The sequence below is a fragment of the Ornithorhynchus anatinus genome, chromosome X3, assembly GCF_004115215.2.
Source record: "Ornithorhynchus anatinus isolate Pmale09 chromosome X3, mOrnAna1.pri.v4, whole genome shotgun sequence".
NCBI classification, from domain to species: domain Eukaryota; kingdom Metazoa; phylum Chordata; class Mammalia; order Monotremata; family Ornithorhynchidae; genus Ornithorhynchus; species Ornithorhynchus anatinus.
In genome coordinates this window covers 19,586,423-19,602,441 of record NC_041751.1, presented here as the reverse complement: position 1 = coordinate 19,602,441, position 16,019 = coordinate 19,586,423, and the positions used below count along the sequence as shown (strand labels likewise).

The 16,019-nt window shown below is 43.7% G+C and overlaps 1 protein-coding gene and 1 non-coding gene across 2 annotated transcripts in view; one reads left to right on the top strand and one right to left on the bottom strand.

The window, feature by feature from the left end:
• SLC22A23 (solute carrier family 22 member 23) overlaps nucleotides 1–16,019 on the top strand; it is a 134,202-nt gene that overhangs the window by 51,470 nt on the left and 66,713 nt on the right. The window lies entirely within an intron of this gene.
• Nucleotides 11,652–11,791, bottom strand: LOC114807741. The gene has a single exon (XR_003755816.1). It is a non-coding gene; the product is annotated as a small nucleolar RNA SNORA7 (small nucleolar RNA).

The window sequence follows — 16,019 nt, the reverse complement described above, 5'->3', positions numbered from 1 at the left end:
AGAGGAGAACTTCAGTTTGAGCACTTAAAAAATAGCTCTTCTCTTTATTGTGTCCTGCCGAGTTCCCGCGGTGATTGAGTCCCATCCCCCTCTGGAATTCAAAACCCTCCTCTTACTCCTTCTAGCAGAATTGAAATTAGGCCTCCTGGAGGAAAACCGATACTCCAACAAGAGGAAGTACAGAAAAATAGCTGTAGTCCCTTTCCAATGACTCTGCAGGCAAGAAGGTGGCTATCTGAGGTTTCCCAAGGTCTGAAATCAATCTATGACTAGCCACGTTGCAGAAGACGTTTCGGCGTTTCCAAGGTAGGCCATGGAGGCAGCGACCTCCCATGTTGGCCAGTTTACAGTGAAGACAGGGCATTTTCTCCACATTGCTTCAGGACTCTAACCTCTTAGGTCCTTGTGGGCAGGGAATGTGTTTACCAGCTCTGCTGTAGTGTACTCTCCCAAGCGCTTTGTACAGTGCTCTGCACACAGTAAGCACTCAAGAAGTATTACTGCTCGATTGATTGACTCCATATCAGTGTTGTAACACCCACTCATTCGAAAAGTTCTTCTTTTCCCCTTTTCCTACTTTGTGAGCACAGAGAAAGCGGTTAGCACCCTCCTGAAAACCCTTACCAGAGCACTCCAGGTAGTGAACACCCCACAATTCACCCTCTTTGAGATTATGACCCGCACTGTTTGATAAAACTTGCCCTTCTGTAGGTACACCCAATCCTGATATTTCATCCCATCGCTGCAGGTAAATCAATTCCTTCAATCAATCAAATGGGATCCATGGGCACTAGGAGTAACTGGGACTCTACAACCTACAGAATTAAGATCTTGGAGATCATTCCATTGCAATTACTGGGGGCAGAGCACTGTATAAACACCGGGGAGAGAACAGTACAACAGAGTGGGTAGGTCAACGCTGCTTCTCTGAGGCTTTGTTGGCTGTTTTACGTAACATCAAGCTCCCATCTTTCTCTCACCCTCCTCTTCCTCCCAAGTTTTGTTCCTGTAAGTAATAATGCTACATTGCTGTCTTTTCTTTAAGTGTACAGAGGATTTGGAAACAGCCTGTAGAATATTCATTCATTCAATAGTATTTATTGAGCGCTTACTATGTGCAGAGCACTGTACTAAGCGCTTGGAATGAACAAGTCGGCAACAGATACAGTCCCTGCCCTTTGACGGGCTTACAGTCTAATTGGGGGAGACAGACAGACAAGAACAATGGCAATAAATATCAAATCTACTCCCTGCCACCAGGGTCTAGTAGTAATAATGATAATAATGATATTTGGTAAGTGCTTACTGTATGCCAAGTACTGGGGTAGATACAAGTTAATCAGGTCAGACAGTCCCTGATCATTTTACAGAAGAGGAAACTGGAGGCATAAGCAAGTGCAGTGACTTGTCCAAGGTCACACAGCAGGCAATGGCAGAGCCAGGATTAGAACCTGGGACCTGAACCGGAGACCTCTGACTCCCTGCCAGGCCATTGATCTGTCCATTAAGCCACACTGCTTTTCTAGCCTATTTCAGGCAGGTGAATTTTAATAGAGAAGCAAATTTAAACTGCTTCAACCATTTGTAACCATACCACATCCTTAGCATTTGCAGCGTCATGTAGCATTTTGCAGATGAACTATATTGGTCTGAACAATGTAAGGTTACCTCTCAGGTAACATTGTCACACATTTAGTCTGCAAAAGAGAGATCCTTGTAAGTTTGTATAAATTTGCAAGGGAAAAAACACAGGGAGAAAGCACTGGTCTGAACGGTCATAAATTCTGAAACTGCGAGAGCCAAATTAGAGACATAATCAATATGATGTTTCCTCAACCCTTTTTTAAGGCTGAGCAGTGAGATTAATATCTGCAGTACAATTAGCGATTCCATCAGTAACTCTCCCAAAACTCTATTCTTGCTCATTTACCAGTCAGTGGTGTTTCCTGAGCACTTACTGTGTGCAGAGCACTCTACTAAGCGCTTGGGAGAGCCGATAGATATGATCCCTGCCCACAGGAGCTTACAGACTATAAGGGGAGGCAGACATTAAAATAGATTATGAGTAGTGGAAGTAGTAAAGTATAAGGGCACTGTAGGGCTAGGGTGAGTATCAAACTGCTAACTGATAATAAATTAGTTGATAAAACATGCCCTGAGACAATAAAGTCCTGATAAAAAGAGGCCTGTTATGTTTTTTTTAATGCGACGAAAACCCAACTTTCTTAGTAGGCCGTGTGAATATACCAGTTTTACAGATGAGATAATTGAGACCCAGAGAAGTGAAGTGGCTTGCCCAAGCTCACATAGCAGATTTGTGACCGAGCTAGGGTTAAAACCCAGGTTCTTCTGCCTCCCAGGCCCTGTCTCTCTCCACTAAGCCACGCTGCTTCCCAACACAATCGCAATCAGAAATCAAGTACCAGGGACTGTTGAATGTGGTAGAAGGCTCTGTGACTAGACATCATCAAACAGAATAGTATCAGTGACATACACATACTGTTTGTTGTACTCTAAGTCCCAACCCTTTGCAGCCCTTTAGTCTGTATCGCTGCTTTATATGGCTTAATGAAAGATTTCACTTTGGTTTACTTGGTCAGGGGCTGAGGGAAGGAGGGGTGGAGCAATGCTTTTTTCAGGGTTTTAGTTACTGGAAAGTCACTCTAGAGGAAGAAATTAAAATTATGCTCATTACATCATGCTTTTTTTTTTCACTTACTCTGACAAACCTAGCAGATTCTTCCTGCATCTGCAATCTTCCTTTGTCCAAGCTTTGCTGCTGCATAATTTTTCTGTCTGGTTGAAAGGATTTCAAATTTTGGATTAGGCACAGCTGTTTTTAGGAGATGACGTTACCTCATATTTGCATATGCAACTCGGGAAATTTTGCTGACTGAGGTTTATCTTGACACTGACAGGATTTGTTACCTTTTTCCCCATTTGAAAATCAGAAGGGGCCAATGTTTGAATTGCACTGCTCTGAATTAGTGTTGTGGGTCTGGAAATTAAGAATTCAAGCAGGTGTTCATTTTGTCAACTGTTTTTCTGTGCCAATTTGCAGGATTTAAGTCTTTGGGTGCTCTTTTCCTGTTGGCTTGTATTCTCTCTCAAGATTTCAGCTACACAATCGTTAACTTTGTTCAATCTATTAGATGCCCACAGCATGCAGAGCATTTCATGGGTGAAGTTGGGGTCATTTTAGTTTAACTGGAGACTGAAAACCCTAGGCTGTAAGCTTCATGTGGGCAGGGAACTCTTTGTACTGTGCATTCCTAAGCCCTTAGTACAGTGTATTACACACAGTAAGCACTCAATAAATACAGTGGATTGATTGATGCAACTCATGCCCTCAAGGAAAAGGTTATGGATCACCAGGTAGGGTTGATAATGCCTCCTTGTCAGTTTTAATATTGCCACCTCAGGGATTTGGGTAAGAGAGTCCCACCGGGGAGCTAATTAGGAGTCCCAGGATTTCATCATGTGATCCAGCTTGGAGCAAATGGGTGCAGGCTGCAGACTACAAGCTTTCCCATGCAATGAAGGAGTCTCCAAGGTAGGTAAGATTTTTAAGTTTTGTTCTGGCTTGTGGAAAAAGAGAAATCCTTAGCTCTCAGGTATAAAAAAGAAGTGGGAGAATGCTGGCTTTTTAAAGGAAGGAGTGGTCTTGTGTTTCCCCTGAAGGGGTTTTGGAAATAACCCCCCTAGACTGTAAGTTCTTTATAGAAAGGGAATGTGTCTGTCATATTGTTCTGTCATACTCTCCCAAGTACCTAGTATAGTGTCCTGCACATAGTAAGCTCTCAATAAATATGACTGATTGAAATAACCTGTAGGGTGGGATAAATCTGTACTGTATCCTTTGGGAAGAATTTTCCACTCAAAGTCTTTTTGCGTAACTTAGACTGTAAGAGACCCCCTTTCCCCAGAAGAGAGGAACAAACAGTTCCTGGATTGAGAGTGAGTTGTGGTCATTTGGAGGGGCCAACATCGCCTTAGGAAGATTCCCCTCCCTCCTTCTAGACTGGAGAGCTTGTTGTGGGCAGGGAATGTGTCTGTTTATTATTGTATTGTACTCTCCCAAGTGCTTAGTACAGTGCTCTGCACATAGTAAGCACTCAATAAATACAAATGAGTGAATGACTGACTCCCAGCCTTCTTGAGCAGGAGGAGGCAGTTATGAATGTACAGGATTGCTGCCTTACTCTGAGCAGGAAATGGATTTCTTTGTAAGTGGCTGTCTGAATTCCAAGTTAGTGGTTGGGCTCTAGCACTGGAACCCTTCCTTACGGAAGTATGTCTTAGAGACTATTTCTAGACCCCTCTGCTGGACCGAGTCAGCCCACGACCAACTGCAGTTGAGTCCCAGTGTGTTCAGGATACTGTGCTGAGAAAGGGTTGGAAAGGAAAAAGAAGACATAGTTTCCGCTTCAGGGACCTTGGATTCATCACATCGGAAACACAAACATATGTGAAGTCAACTTTAACTTCTGTGTTTCCTCATATGTAGACATGATAATGATGATAATGATGATGGTATTAAGTGCTTACTAAGTGTCAAGCACTGGGATAGATACAAGGTAATCAGGTTGGACACAGTCCCTGTCCCACATGAGGCTAAACGTCTTAAGTGGAATGGAGAACAGGTATTAAACCTCTACTTTCCAGATGAGGAAACTGAGGCCTAGAGAAGTTAAGTGACTTGCCCCCAGTCACACAGCAGGCAAGTGGTGGAGCCCGCATTAGAACCCAGGTCTGCTGGTTCTCAAGCCTGAACCCTTTCCACTAGCTCATGCTGTTTCCCCTTCTACATAGGCTTCAAACTCCATGTAAAACAGGGACTGTGTCTGAGCTTATTAACTTATCTACCCCAGCATTTACTACACTGCCTGACCCATAGTAAGCACTTAAACAAATACCTTATTCACTATTATTAAGTATTCCCCTCTACACCCACCTTTACCTTCCCCTCTATTCCACGAACATCCACCCATTTCCCAAACAGCCCTAAATGACACATTCTCTCAAACAAATACCTCTCCCTCCCCATGCGTGCTCACCCCATAACCCAGCGAATCTGTGTAGGCATGAGGGTGTTGGTGTTTGTATTTGTCTGCAGCGGCTCATGGAAAAGATGGGCACCTTTACACCCAGAAAAGGGGTATTGATGCAGGCAGGGGTAGAGGCACAAGCAAATGCAAAAATTAAACAGGGCCGAAGGATAGGCAGTATCGGGCTGGAGAAGGTCAACAGAGTATGAAAACATTAGGAAAGAGTGAGAGAAAGGGAAAATAGAAAGTGAGCCCCTATATTGCTAAATCTGAGTGGCAAAGACTGTTTAATAAAATCTGCTGGGTCATTGTTCAATCAAAAGCTAAGCAGTTTGTCAAGATGGTGAAAGTGGCTTTCACACACCAAAGGATGAAATGCAGAAGATGCTGCCTAATGACTTTAGTTCACAAATTTTTGAGACTGTAGAAAGGTGGTATGCCATTATAATTTATAATTCAGCATCTTCAGGGAAGTCAAAAACCTCATAAACAGGGTGAAACTGAGCAAAAAAAGTGCATTCTCTAGGGGGACAATTTCCCTGCCTATAGGGATGCTTGGCAGACTGTTTCATCAGTTTTCTCTTTCTGACCTCACAGAGAAGATGGTACCAGCAGTTCTCTGTTGTACACATTCAGGGCAAGATGATGAACTGGAAGGTGGCCAATTTCAGATCTGCTTACTCTCTCATTTCTAAAGCCAGCCTTGAATATTCAATAGAGGGAGACACTATGAAGGTTTCAGATTGCCTTCTTGGAGACAGAGGATGGAGCAATAAGCTACATCTAGTCAAAGTGGAGAGAGTCAGATTCCAAATTAATGTGAGCGTAACAAATGACTCTGATGTTCTGGAAAAGCCCAACCATCTAGACTCCTGTCTGTTCCCCCATTATCTTCTAATGTTGACATTCGCTTTCCCACACATTCACTCTTGCCTTTTCCAGGCCACGTTTTTCCCAAGTCCTTATTTTTCTTCATATTACTTTTCTCATCCTTTTTTGGTTTTCTTCTTTCTTATTTGCTTTTACCTGTGCCATGACCCCTGTTTTTCTTGGTATCTTAGCCATTGAATTTCTCCTGTATCATCCCCTCCTTTTCTTCTTTCACCCTTGTCAATCCTTGGCCTTGGCTGATTCCCTTTGCGCTTCCCCACCCCCAGCCTTTCATCAGGAAGCCAAACTCTACCCTCTCCTGTGAGGCTCTGAGCTCTCCAGAGCTTCCCCATGTGCTGGGGTGGACTGAGGGCACCCTACTGGGACAAAGCAAATCCTGTTCTCCAGGTGGGGTGGAAAACCTGGAAGGCTAAGGTTACCCATCTACCAGACCCAACGGAGTCCATACCACCCTTTGTCTCTACTCTGGCAAAGGAAAGTGGAGGGACTGACGTGTTTTTCAGGCCTAAAATACAGAACATTTGTGGGGCCTTGATGGACAGCCTTTATATGGGTTCAACCCTTCTCTCTGGGGTTCCTGGACTCCCTGCGGATGAGGTGGAAGGGTAGTGCCAGCATGCCAGCCACCAGAAAGCTGGCATACAACACCATCCTCATGGATAAAGTTTCCCAAGGTGTGGGGTCTAGAAGAGAAGAGCACAGGCATGGGAGTCAGAGGACTTGCATCCCAATTCCGGATCTGCCGCCTGCCTCTCTGTGACCTTGGACAAGTCACTTAACCTCTCTGGGCCTCAGTTGCCTCATCTGTAAAATGGGGATTCAATGCCTGTTCTCCCCCACTACTTAGGCTAGGAACCCCTTGTAGGACAGGGATTATGTCCAACCTGATTTATCTGAACCTACCCCAGTGCTTAGTACGTGGTTGGCACATAGTAAGAGCTTACTATCAATCAATCAATTGTATTTATTGAGTGCTTACTGTATGCAGAGTACTGTATTAAGCGCTTGGGGAGTACAATAGACATATTCTCAGCCCACAATGAGCTTACAATATAAGGGTACCTTTGAATCTGAGAACTCTTCAGTATTGCACTAAGGCTTATATAGTGTTCTGGTTCCTTTTAGTAGCCTTTTGAACACTGAATGGGCAACAGTAGCCTCTAGAGATAGGATATTTTTGCTTTTACACATCTGTCTTTCCTGCTTCTCAAGTCCCCTTTCCCCGAACATCAATTGAGTGCTACTGTGTTTAAACCCATTACAAATGATGTCTCTGAACTCAGATATCAGTCTTCCGCCTGATGATGGGACTGACTGTTAATGGCAGCAATCCATCAATCAACTGATCATATTTATTGAGCGCTTACTGTGTGCAGAGCACTGTACTATGTGCTTGGGAGATTACAATGTAACAGGTAAATACATTCCCTGCGCAGAACGAGAGTGGTGGCTACCAAAGGACTTTTTTTTAAAATGGTGAGGCTAAGTACTAAGTGCTGAGGTAGATACAAGACAGGTTGGACACAGGCCATGTCCCACATGAGGCTCACAGTCTTAATCCTCATTTTACAGGTGAGGTAACTGAGGCACAGTGAAGTGACTTTCCCAAGGTCACAGTGATGCTTGTGCCTAACAGGATAGGGCAACTTTGATTACTTTACCCGGAAACCAGGTTTTCAGTTCCCAATTTTTTTCTTTAATTTTTAAGCTAAATTAATATTTTCCTAGGCTTTCATTAAGGAGATGATCACATTTAGAGTTGGAATACTGAACCTCTTTGATATCTTTTTCTTCTTTTTTTTTTTTTGGTATTATTCGTTAAGCACTTATTATATGCCAGGCACTGTACTAAGTGCTGGTGTGGATACGATTTGATCAGGTTGGACACAGTCCATGTCCCACATGGGGCTCCCAGTCTTAATCCCTATGTTACAGATGAGGTAACTGAGGCACAGTGAAGTGACTTGTCCAAGGTCACAAAGCAGACAAGTGGTGGAGCCAGGATTAATCTTGAAGTTAAATGTAAACAAAACCTCCATTTACTCATCTGCTCACCGGAGACAGGGTGAGTTTTGTGCTCCACACCCTGCCTAAGGGGAGTCGCTTTTCTGAGGCCTGTAAAATCCTGTGAATGAAAGGAGGCCCGAAAAGACAGTTAGTGAAATGACACAGCTCAAGTTTCTCCTCAAAGGAAACAAGGGAAGGGTTCCTCCCATGCTTTGGTCTCAGTCAGACTTGTGTTGTCAAATTTTCGGGTATCTTATGCACCATCGCCTTTTATTCCTAGAGTTGATTTCTCGTCTTTGTAACCTAAATTAGTCACATTTCTTCCTTTGTATTCTCTAAAGTCATGTAATTGAGGGTTTGGTGCCAGTGATAGAAAATACTAGCTCTTTGATCCATAGACCTTCTCCAAGGTATGCTAAGCTATAAGGTAGTTAATGGTCTTTTATATTGGTAACGTGCATAATGCTTCCTAGGCAAACTGTGGCAATACTATTTCTGAGATACATTTCTAAAATCTCCATGAATCTTCTGAAAATGTGTTTGCATTCTTTCGTGGTTTTTACAAGAGTCGAGGCAGGGGTTTGCTGATGTTGAGCTGCCTAAAGGATTATATAATTGAAGGTGAGCTAGTGATGATCTAATGAGGGCCAATCTCGAATTTTGAATATTACCACCTATTTTAATAATAGGCATGTCGAACATGGGCCACTTGGATGCAGAATGGATGGAAATTGTGAGATATGATTCAATTTGATAAATTGTCATTTATAAGTAATAGCTATTCTACTGTGATATATTTTGTAGCAACAGTAAGATCCTATAGTGATTAGTATTTTATAATATACATTAATTAGGTCCTGTGAGACAGAAATTGTACCTTGTATATGGGAGAAAAAATAATTCACGGGCCATCTGATGTCATTTTTACCCTATGAACTATGTTGATTACCATTTATTATCACTTTTGGCAAATTTGGTGCAAAATGCAACTGGATTTTATTTCAATTTCTGTCTTATTGGGTCGATTTAGAAAATAACATTGAATTTCCACATTACCTCTGACATGAGTGGATTTTAAGATGATGTTGTTTACCCCACAATGCATTCACTGTGGGGCCCCTCCCTAACTAAGCTCTCCTTTCCCCCATTTGCTCTCCCTTCTGCATCACCCCTGTATTTGGCTCTATTCCCCTTAAGCACTTTATTCACCCCAGCTCCACGGTCCTTATACTCTGCCATTTCCCATTTTTGAATTTTATTCGTGTCCATCTCCCTCTCTAGATTATAAGCTCTGTGTGGGCAACAAGTGCTGACCAACCATCTCTGTCAACTTGGACTTTCCCAAGTGCTTACTCCAGTGTTCTGCCCACGGCAAGCCCTCAATAAATAGCATGGATTGATTGATTTTACTTGCTTGGCAAGGGGAAGCAGGGTGGCCTAGTGGAAGGAGCACAGGCCTGGGAGTCGGAGGACCTGGGTTCTGATCCCAGCTCTGCCACTTGTCTGCTGTGTAACCTTGGGCAAGTCACCTAATTTCTCTGTGCCTCAGTTCCTTCACCTGCAAAATGGGGATTCAAATCCCTGTTCTACTCAGACTGTGAGCCCCATATGGGTCCTGATTATCTTTTATCTACCCTGGGGCTTAGTATGGTGCTTGGCACATAGTAAATGCTTAATAAAGGCCACTATTATTATTATTATGGCAGACCCAGATCTCTCAATCCAGATAAGCCAGCCAGGACGACACCGATCCTACTGCTTGGAGCCTTCTGTTCAGGTGACTTAAAGTTCAAGTGTTTCCTTGTACATCTCTCTGAGAACCCTAGAGATTGTTGGGGGAAGATCAGACTCCTTTGCCTGTCATTCAGAGGTACACAGTCCAGTCAGTATCTTGGGAAACTGGAGGTCCAAGACTTGTTTTGCAGTGAGGCATACAGCACTAGCTACTCATTCCACCCCCACAGCACTTATTTACATATCATAATTCTGGGTTGTATCCTCCTTCCTATACTTTATTTTAAAATCTGCCAGTCCCCTAGACTGTATGCCCCCGAGGGCAAGGATCATGTCTGCCAACTGTATTACACTTTCCCAAGTGCTTAGTACAGTGCTTGCATGAAGTTACACTTTCCCAAGTGCTTAGTACAGTGCTTGCATGAAGTAAGCGCTCAATAAATACCACTGATTGATTTTGACCGGTAAGGTTGTTTGATGATGGACCATACCATCCTTTGTCTCTACATAACTTGGACTTACAGAGGAGTTACTAAGATGTTCTTTACCCCAGACACTACCTCTCTGCTTCAGCCCAACTGTGAATGTGACCTTCGGCTGTCATTCCGAACTTTGCGCAATGACTCAGGCAATTGCTGCAGCTGATAATGAAGCTGGCCCAACCCTAAACAGGGCGGTAATATAAGGAATGCAGTGAATAACACTGGTGACTTTTGGGCTGAGCAATGGTAGTTTTGGTTTTTATTCATTCATTTATTGAGCACTGTACTAAGCGCTTGGAATGTACAACTCAGCAACAGATGGAGACAATCCCTGCCCAACAATGGGCTCACAGTCTAAAAGCTCACAGTCTAAAAGAGCACTCGTGAAAGTGAAACAGAAGGCACATTCCCTGCTCATATGAAAGAACTGTTTTTCATGGGGTCGGCCTGGGTACCCAGAAGACTAAGAATCCAGTTCTTCTTGGCCCATCCCAGCTTCATCAGAAAAGTCAATCTGCAGTTAGGTTGGACACTGCAGGATCAGATGAGCAGCGAAATAAAATGTTTACCAGAGAGGAAGGGAGAAATATCATCAGGGGAGAAATAACCTTCAACATCCTCTCAATAAAATAATCATTTCTCATCTCGTGACGTGTCCCCCAAAAGTAAATTAGCATTTGATAATATTCCTAAGAGCAGCAGAATGAAGGAATAAATCTAAACTATTAGACGTTTCAGAAAATTGCACGGTTCATAACCTTTAATCCTGCCCCTGCCCCTCAAAAGCTCTTCCAGGGCAAGAATACTTCATGTACTGACATCTACAGTGCTTGTATACTTTATTTACTTGGTCATAACCAGTTTAGTTTTGCATTGCGTTGAAATTGTCTGCAACGTGTGGGCGATTGGTAACTTTCAACATCCTCCCAGATCAGTATTTTGTACAATAACAGCTGTGCCATAGCATAGGTATTCATTATGCATTTTGCCTAGAATGCTTATCGGCAATTCAAAAGCCAACAGTCACGTATGTGCACGTTGCTTCAGAGAAGCTGTGAGTACCCATGTGTTGAGAACACAACCCCTTGTGGCTGAAGAATGATTGTATGCAAGACAGCTGAAGGATTGTATGAAGAAATGGTAAAGAAAACCCAGTTTCCATGCTCACTCTCTGTTGGTATTTTGTGTAGACCCCTTGTTATGATCTTAAAGTGGTTGGGAGATAACAAGGGATGAGCATTACTGCTGTTATTTTGCAGAGAATCTTGTCTTATGCCGCCAAGTCGTTTCCGACCCATAGCGACACCACGGACACATCTCTCCCAGAACGCCCCACACTCCACCTGCAATTGTTCTGGTAGTGGATGCATAGAGTTTTCTTGGTAAAAATACGGAAGTGGTTTACCATTGCCACCTTCCGTGCAGTAAACTCGAGTCTCTGCCCTCGACTCTCTCCCGTGCTGCTACTGCCCAACATGGGGGAGTTTTGACTTGTAGCAGATTGCCTTCCACTCGCTAGCCACTGCCCAGGCTAGGAATGGAATGGGTAGGCCTCTGCTTCACTCTCCCTCCCATAGCCAAAACTGGTGTAGAGTATTGGAAACTCTCCAGATGTGACCCTGAGAGGCGATTTGCAGAGAATACTATTAGGCAATTCAAAAACAACAGTTGTGCTTCTTTATGTGCACCCTGCTTCAGAGAAGCTGTGGGTACTGTTAGAGAAGAATGATTGTATGCAAGGCAGCTGAATATTGAGCTTGAGATTGAATACAATCTCAAGATTCTGTTGCTACTTTGTGGTATCCTTTGTCATGATTGGAAGCAGTCTGGAGGTAGCAAGGCTGAGCATTCCTGCTGCCCTGAGTCGTTCAGGGAAATAAGATTGCCATAAATTGCCCTCAAAGTTTGTGCCAGCCACGGCCCAGTCTATCCTGGTTGCTGGGCCCACAGTGGCATGGCTGCCCCTGCCTCTGGCCTGGCAGGTGATAGAATAGTTATCATAATATGTGGTATTCGTTAAGTACTTACTATGTGCCAGGCACTGTACAAAGCATTGGGGTGGAGACAAGCAAATTGGGTTGGACACAGTCCCTGTTCCACGTGGGGTGCACAGTCTCAATCTCCATTTTACAGAGAAGTGAAGTGACTTGCCCAAGGTCATACAGCAGATAAGTAGCAGAGTGAGGATTAGAACCCATGAGCTTCTGACTCATGTCCACCTGGCCAGTGTTTTCAGGGCTGATTGGGAAACACAAAAGTCAATGCCACCTTGGCACCCACATGCCCCATTGGGAGGGTTAGCTGGCTTGTGAGCAGGGCACGCAGCCAGTAGGGTGGCCCAACCCCTGCAACACAAGCCCAGGATTAGCTGGATTCCGGCAGCGCCTCATTTCAATCCTCCGATGCAATAACACAGTAAAGTTGCTGTCTCACTTTCAGTCATGCTCCAAAGCCAGAACCTACTTAATCTTTTTGTTTGTTTATGGTATTTGTAAAGTGCTTCTTCTGTGCCAGACACTGTGCTGTGTGACTGTGGGCAAGTCACCTAACTTCTCTGTGCCTCAGTTACCTGATCTGTAAAATGGGGATTAACTGTGAGCCTCACGTGGGACAATCTGATTACCCTGTATCTACCCCAGCACTTAGAACAGTGCTCTGCACATAGTAAGTGCTTAACAAATACCAACATTATTATTATTATTATTACTAAGTGGTGGGGTAGATCAATCCATCAATCAATAACATTTACTGAACACTTACTCTGTGCAGAGCACTGTAACAAGAGGTTGGAAAAGTACAATCCAACAGAATTAGATACAAGCTAATGAAGTAGGACACAGTCTCCATCCCCATTTTACAAAGGTACTGAGGCAAAGAGAGGTTAAGTGGCTTGCCCAAGGTCACACAGCAGAGAAGTAGTGGAGCTGTGTGACCTTCTGGAAAGGACTGGGGAATGCTGAGTAATGAGCTAAAAGGGGCCAAATGGAATCAGAGAGGAATTATTCAGAGCAACTTGTCTATCTGCAGCAAAAGTACGATTCTAGCCAACACAAGCCGTGAATTCCCTCGCTTTCAATTGCTTGACCCTTGATATTGGATGAATACAGCTTTTGCAGTTACTGAAATTTCTTTGGAAACCCTTTTGTCTTTGTGATTCGATACAGCAGCTCAATCTGAATGTATGACTGAAAGGATTCACAGCCTGACCCTTCAAAATCTCCTCCTGTCATCAATCCCATTTTCGTTCCCCTCATTGAAAAGGGGAGGATAGGGTAAGCCCCTCTGAAACAGGCAGTGTAGCAGTCAAACACAGTCCTGGCTTTAGCTTTAGCCCAGGCATCTCATCTGTCTTTAGCAGAGAGCGCTGAAGGAGACAAAAGGATTTATCAGCTAAGCTAAATTATTCATGGAGATATTAAGAGGGAAAGAAGTATGGAAAAAAAAAATAAACCTTACACTTGTAGTGGCAGACTGAGGAAAGCTAAAAATAAAGGCCCTGATGTTGAAGTTGGGGAAGACCGCAGATTTTTTTTTTAAGAAGCTCATCCCTCTGAATGGTTTCCCTTTGCTGGCATAGTCTCCCTAAAGGTGTGCACTAGAATCATTTTCTCAGCAATTTGGAGTAGAGCTAGAATTGGAGAGCAGCTGGAATAGGTGCTATTATATAAATAGCATACCGCTTCCTTAAGTACATGAGATATTCTGGAAATAGGAAATTGCTGCCAGGCTGTATTTAGTGCGCTTGCTCCGGTTTGCAGTGATTTCTCCTGGTTTCTCCTTGTCCGTTCTTTTGTCTCCTTGATTTCAGCCCTCATTCCAACTTGCAAGTGTCCTGTTCTGTAATAATGCCCTCCGGACTCCCTCCACCTTCATCTAGCAAGCCACTGCTATCTCCATTTTAGAGGCCCTTCTCCTTCCATGATTAATCTCTCTCTTTTCCCCAACTGCAAATTCAGCATCTGGGGAATTGATTGATTGATTAATTCATTCAATGTGCATAGCACTGTACCAAGCACTTGGGAGAGTACAGTACAGCAATAAACAGGCACATTCCATGCCCACAATGAGATGTACAGTCTAGAGAAAAATCAACAGTATCTGTTGAGCTCTTATTTTGTGCAGAGCACTGTACTAAACACTTAGGAGAATACAAAAGAGTAAGTCAAATTTTACATTGCAGTGGGTCTCATCTCCTGTTGTACTTATGTTTATATCCATTTACTCTACTGCTTCCTCCAACCTGTAATTTATTTTAGTAGCCAAATTGCTAAATTGTAAGCTTCTTGAGGGTAGGGATCTCCAATGTGCTAAGTAGAGTGTTCTGCATATAGTTAACGTACAGTAAGTGCTGTTGAATGAGAGGAGAGAGGGGGGGATCCTCTTGGGGCTTTTTCTCCCTTCCCATGGGTTTTTAAGGTGTACAAAACGGTGGCCAAAACCAAATCTGCAGAGGAAATGCTGTACTGAAATCACCATTTCACAGGGCCCAGTCCCTGCCCCATCTCCTTCCATCGGGATGACAGCCATAGAAGTTGTTTTATGGATAGCTTCTCGAGCTAAAGAAAGATTCACCACGATCCCAAACCGATGGACATTTCAGTGTCCCTTTGAGCAATGAGGCAGAAGCCTCCACCCCGCTAAAAACATGGGTTTCTTTAAGATTGCTTTTAAGTCACAGGAGAAACCCAGTTGTGACCTTCAGCAATTAGAGGTTTCTAAATGAAGGGACTGAGATGGGTCATTTTAGATGTGCACAGTTGGTTTGACTTTATTCTGGGGAGGGGAAATGAACCAGCATTTATGAACCCTGAAAGCGAGCTCAAGCATCGCTAGCCTTGAGTTGCCAAAATACTGAGGCTTCTTTCATAAGGGCCTATTCCTTACTTCTTGGCTGACACCATCTTGGTCAGACACCACTGGGTTCACAGTTCCTGGGCTTTGTGTGTGTCACCACAAGACTTAGGAGGAGCTGTTAATTCCACTTCTGAGTCACCACATACCTAGTTCTCCCTGTGATGGCGCTTCTCACGTGATCAGAGTCACTGTGATTTCAGGCCGCTCATTCTCTCTTTAGTGGGCTCCTCCTCTGCCTCCCACTCTCTAACTGTGGGAGTCCCTCAAGGCTCAGTTTTGGGACCCCTTCTATTCTCCACCTACACCCACTCCCGTGGAGAATTCATTTGCTCCTGTGGCTTCAATTGCCATCTCTATACAGATGATTCCCAAATCTACATCTTCAGCCCCGATCTTTCTCCTCCTCGGCAGTCTCATATTTTTTGTTGCCTTCGGGACATCTCTACTTGGATGTCCCACGGACACCTCAAACTTAAGATGTCATTCATTCAATAGTATTTATTGAGCGCTTACTATGTGCAGAGCACTGTACTAAGCACTTGGGATGAACAAGTCGGCAACAGATAGAGACAGTCCCTGATGTTTGACGGGCTTACAGTCCAAAATAGAACTCATTTTCCCAAGCAAAACCTGTCCTCCCCTTGATTTTCTTATCACTGTAGACAGCACCACCACCCTCCCTCGCTCACAAGTCCATACCTTTGGTATTATCCTCCACTCATCTTTCAACCCACATATCAGTGTGTCACCAAATCCTGTCGGTTCTTATCTTTACAACATCACTAAAATCCACCTTGTCTTCTTAATCCAAACTGCTACTATTTTTATCCAAGCACTTATATCCCGTCATGACTATTGTATCAGCCTCCTTACTGATCTCCCTGCCTCCTGTTTCTCCCTGCTCTAGTCTGTAGTTCTCTCTGCTGCCCAGATCATTTTTCTACAAAACAGTCTAGTTTCTCCATTCCTCAAGAACCTCCAGTAGTTGCCCATCTCCTACCGC